The 5643-nt window shown below is 38.7% G+C and overlaps 1 long non-coding RNA gene across 1 annotated transcript; it reads right to left on the minus strand.

Annotated features, from left to right (window-relative positions):
- Positions 1–591: 591 nt before the first annotated feature.
- On the minus strand, positions 592–2656 carry LOC107834694 (uncharacterized). The gene is made up of 3 exons (XR_001660506.1): positions 2551–2656; positions 1165–1272; positions 592–693 (listed from the first exon to the last, which is right to left on the minus strand). It is a non-coding gene; the product is annotated as an uncharacterized LOC107834694 (long non-coding RNA).
- Positions 2657–5643: the final 2987 nt, after the last annotated feature.

The following is a 5643-nucleotide window of genomic DNA, read 5'->3' on the forward strand; positions in this document are numbered from 1 at the left end:
CTGCATCCCCAGAACCAGAACCAAAGATAGAGAAGCAGCGCACAGCTTCTATGCCCCACAAATCTGGAACAAACTTCCAAAAAACTGCAAAACAGCTGAAACACTGAGTCCCTTTAAATCTAGACTAAAAACTCACCTGTTTAGGTGAAACATAATTGATTAAGAATTTAACGATGGCATTGACAAATGTAATGTTTCGATTGTTGATTCTATGTTGCATGACTGTGTTTTCATGATGTAAAGTATTTTGAAATGCCTTGTTGCTGAAATGTGCTATACAAAGAGAATTTGATTATTGAATACTTTTGCACACTGCACTTTCATTTTTTATTTGCCAGAAATGTTTTGAATCATGTAATTTTCTTTGGACTTCACATAAAATTACAATGAAATATGTTTGTTTGTAGTTGTAATTTGACAAAATATGCAAAGGTTCAAGGGATATGAATACTTTTTCAAGCCTTTGTAGTTTCAAGAAAGTTTGGACCTTACAAAATATAGAGTAACCCTAACCCTAAATTAAACGTGATTCAAAACTTAAGCACAATACTTTTGCTGCCAAAAATTCACACAGCCCTGGAAATGCCTTACAGGTTTGTGGTCAAGCAGCCAGTCTGTGGAGGGCACCTTGCTGATTTCTGACAATAACTTCTTTCGATGTCCAGGCTTCATAACACCAATTGCTGTCAGATCCTGAAAGAGAAATGTACTTAGACACATAAGGTGCTCACCACTAGCATAAAGTTTTTTTCATAATATAGAAATGATCTGATGCTAGTTTGACATTACTACATGAGTTACATGTGACATGTCTTCTAGAACATTTTGGTTAGTGTAAGCACCAATGAGTGTTCACTGCCTTTAGTGTGGATTATGTCATATGTGTTTGTTGCTGAAGCAAAGAGAACTGCAACATTATGCAAAAATATTTGCATATTTCTTGCATCTTCTGGACTTGAGGGAACTAACTGCATCTGCCATTTGTTCTCTGAAATCCTCCTCTTCATGCAGAGTAAAAGTTAAGCAGTTAATCTGTGCTGCCAAATCAGACTGGACGATCTGAATGTGTAATAACAGGTAGATAAATGAAGAATGGCTGACACAGACAGAAGACCCATGATGAGCCAGGTCCGTGATGGACCGATGAAGAGGTCATGACCTTACCTCAGGGGTCATGTGGCTAATGGTGTCTAGATCATATCCTGCAGTGAGGAAATGGGTGGTGTAGAACTGCAGCTGAAACTCTCCCAGCCACGTCACCACAGCCTGCTTCTACAACACAAGACAAAGACACTGCTGACTGCTGCTGGAACACAGTGCAGGGTTCCTCTAGAGCAGTGTTTCTGAAACCTTTTCAGGCTGAGGACCACTTAACCCATTTAACAGTCACGGATCACCTAACCTGAAATCGTCCCTGCGATAACACATCTTAATATTTATATATAACCTGTAATGAAAATATTAGTCTCTTACCTCATGCACTGTTGTTTTCTTTGTTCATCTTAATGAGAAGAGTGGTGCTGTTTGGGAAATGTGACTGGCGAACAACAAAGCCATGAACATGTCCACTTGGGCATTTTGAGTTAGTTCCAGATTGTGAAAGTGTGGAGTGCAAGCTTTTTAATCCATGAAAATAAAAAACGTTTTTCAATACTACCAAGTGTTGTGTACATTAACAATATTTAGGGCTATTTGTGTTTAACAGAAACAAAAAATCCTTTTCTGCGCCATTAAATATAAAAATCATTAACTAATTTCTAGCAATTGTATTCATTTTATATTTTTAATTAATTAAAAATAAGAATAGTTGTTGACCTGAAAGCAGAGCATCATTCATAAAAAAAACAAAGAACAGTTCTGACCAACTGGAGTGATTCCTCCCATTCAAAGGAATCCAATCACTAGTGAACGACAGACACATCAACACTCAGTAGCTCTGACTCAGTTTCCTCTGATCATATAATATTCAAGGAGTTGTTTTCTTTCCACTGGCATCTGCAGCTTTTCTTTTGAGCGATCCAGTTTTAAGTCAGTTTTCCATCATTAATTTTGACACAATCCTTTGGTAACCTAATTATAGTGTTGCACTTTGAACTAACCTCACGTAAAATAAAATGATCGTTCACGTGCAGCACTTCAGGACCACTAGGGGGCGCCCACGGACCATCAGTTGATACTGCTCTAGAGTAGTTTGAGAAAGGCTGCTCTAGAGCCTTTCTCAACACTGAAGTGAAAATATGGCCCCTATGTAGGGTTTATTCAAGATCAATCTAATCCTTAGGTTAACCCTTTAGCTTCCCTAGCACAGCAGTTTTTCAACCCTCAGTTTCAGCTGTCTATGTTGTGACAACAGGGGTGCGTGAGTGGATGAACATGAGGCGAGACAGCCTCTGTCACTCTGCCTGTCTTCATGGTGACACACCCTCATCCATTCAAGTGCACCCACTGAACCCAATCATTATGAAGAACTTTCCTCTCAATCCACTGAACGAGTTCAGGAAAATCAGATCCAAACAGAAAAAAGGCATTTTGTCTTTAATCGTGACTCACTTTCCCATCATCTTCCTCGGTCTTGCGCTCAAAAGACCGCTGCTCGTGGACTGCACGACTGGAAGAGGCTGTTGGATGAGATGAACACACACAAGGGAGAAGTCAAAGATTACTGACAAACAGATCAAATAAATGTAGCAATGCACTGTCTATGGATTGATTCCTTTAAATCCTGTCCATGGGTTGATTTTGAATGAACTAAATTGCTTTGTGTTTGGGCTAAATTGCACTAGTTAGCTTTTTCTATGAAACAGGAAGTACTTTATTTTTCAAGTGTCAGAAAAATAAATAGGGCAAATTTGCTTCTACAATATTGGTGAGACTCTTAAACTAACATTGTTGCATACGCATCTTTTGATTTTGCAGTTAGCCACCTGCATCTGAGGCTCTTAGGATCACATGTTGACTTGTCAACACTCGCCCACTCTGCCTTGAAAAGGTTCTCAAAATCTTATCTTGCCTACTGCACTCTTCGGATGAAGTAACACGATAAGCCCAGATCAAGATAATGCCACCACTATCTTTGAACATCTTTGCTGTGTACCACCATTGAAAAGAAAACAGTTTTATTAATAAAGTGACCACAAAACGTTTTTTTCTTCTTTTTTGGTTGTTTTAGCCCATTTTCTGTAGCACATCACTGTAGCTTCAGGGTGTTTTGAAACCATTTATTGCCACTTAAGGTGTATTATAGGCTGTAATTCATATCCATTAGAATAATATGGGTTACATCACCATTGGTAGTACATAACAATGGCTGTTTTATCTGTGGCCAAAAAGTTCAACCCTGTGTTTGTCAGAGCATTTTTCATTTTCCCAGCAGGATCTATGAGAATTAGGTCCCTTCTTTATAAGAAAATGTTTGCCTTTTAACTCTACTTCTTACACTGCAAGAACACCGAGTCTTGCCAAGTATTTTTGGTTTGGTTTCTAGAGTAAATATCTTATTACACTTGAGATAAGACAAAACTGACTTAAAACACAACTTCTCAGCAAGATGTATATATATGCTTAGTGATGGGTCCAGCAACACCGATCCGTCGGTGCATGTGTCCAGCCCATAGACCAAAACCCGTCTCGGTGCGCATATTGGTTTCAGCAAGTCATGTGAACTGTTTCGAAATGACATTAAAGCGCCAAACTGTGTTTATAAGGAAGCAAATCTGTCATTCTGTCAAAAGCATTTGCCAAACAAACTCTTGATCTTTTACAGAACAGTGTCAACTATGGAGCAGCCTCAAATAAAAGGTTTCCTCAGTGTGGGACCATTTTGATCTTATATTGGAAAATAAATTTGTTTTAATTTTGTCGTTTCATCCGGTTCTTGTCAGTTCCTTCTTGATCTATCTGAATCCAAATTCAGCTGAAACTGACTTTTAGTTTACTTTCATATTATGTTCTGCAGGTTAAGTGTCGCATNTTGTTTTATTTTGTGTGGGAAGATGGGATGTGATCCATGCAGAAAAGAGGAATCGGACACAGGGATCTTAGTTGTGGGGAGACCTTGGCGCGTTTATTCGTCCACCTTACAGGCAGTAAACACACTATCAGCATTCCACCGTGTTCTTTTTTATACAAAACAATCAAACATCACCAGAAAGAAAATGTAATTTGTGCTTAACTGACAATCTGAACCAACAGAAATATCTCGGTATAGTAATGTTTATTTTACATCGGGCTAGCGGAGCTGCTATAAGGAATACTGCAGTTAGTGCACAAAAATCCCCTGCACTATGGTGTCCCCGGCAGGACAAACATTTCAGGATTGCGGTGGTACCAACAGCACCCTCTTTTGGAACACTTATACACTGCTTTGCAGGTCCGGCAACACCGATCCGTCGGTGCATGTGTCCAGCCCATAGACCAAAACCCGTCTTGGTGCGCGTATTGGTTTCAGCAAGTCACGTGAACTGTTTCGAAATGACATTAAAGCGCCAAACTGTGTTTATAAGGAAGCAAATCTGTCAATCTGTCAAAACTATTTGCCAAACGAATTCTTGATCTTTTACGGAACAGTGTCAACTATGGAGCAGCCTCAGACAAAAGGTTTCCACAGTGTGGGACCATTTTGATCTTATATTGGAAAATAAATTTGTTTTCATTTTTGTTGTTTCATCCGGTTCTTGTCAGTTTCTACTTGATCTATCTGAATCCAAATCCAGCTGAAACTGACTCTTAGTTCATTTTCATATTGTGTTCTGCAGGTTAAGTGTCGCATATGTTTGACTAAACTGTCTTATTTAAATAAATCCACCTCCTCAATGCTGAGGCATTATGAGGCATGAGAATGAAGTCCCAGATACACCTAGATAAACTCAGATATACAGCCATTCTACAAATTACTCAGTTGCTCTTTATAAATTATTTCATATACAGTGAACCTTCGCTATAATGCGGTTCACCTTTCAAGGTATTGCTGCTTCGCAGATTTTTTTGTGCAGCTTTTGTCCACAGTGTTCTGCGTCTTGATTGACCGTATGATTGGTAAAAACAGTCTCCGCGCTTCTTCTCTACCTGAGTGCCAATAAAGTTACGGTATTTAATACAGATTGGCCATTCAGGAGATGGAAACTGAAACTTTGAATGCCAGCTGGAAAACAAACTGTGGCCAGAGGCAGCAGAACCCGTCCGGAGGCTTGACAAGATCCATCACTCTGCCGTAGATACAGCTGTGAGTCTCACAAAGCAGCTTGGAGGAGACACTTTAATGACTCCGGATCACATTAAGGCCCGATTGATGCATACGCACATCCGCTGATCTGAAAACAGGTTTTGTTATTTGGTTTCAATGTAGAGTATTAATTTATGCTATGTAATAACTAAAAAATAAAGGTAACTACTTCACGGATTTCGCCTATCACGGGTTATTTTCGGAACGCAACCCCTAAGAAAAACAAGGGTTCGCTGTAAATGTTGTGTTTACTTAATTTTTTTCTACAGCAGAAGTTTTGTCAAAAAAGCTTAACAGGTTAAATTTAAAAATGTTGTAAAAACATTTTTTTAAATAAAAATTTGTGGAAAAAAACTCCATGCATTCTTATTCCAAACACATTCACTTAAATTTTCACTTTATGGTACATGTTCACATTATTT

The sequence above is a fragment of the Poecilia formosa genome, unplaced genomic scaffold (assembly GCF_000485575.1).
Source record: "Poecilia formosa unplaced genomic scaffold, Poecilia_formosa-5.1.2 Scaffold722, whole genome shotgun sequence".
In the NCBI taxonomy this organism is placed as follows: Eukaryota; Metazoa; Chordata; class Actinopteri; order Cyprinodontiformes; family Poeciliidae; genus Poecilia; species Poecilia formosa.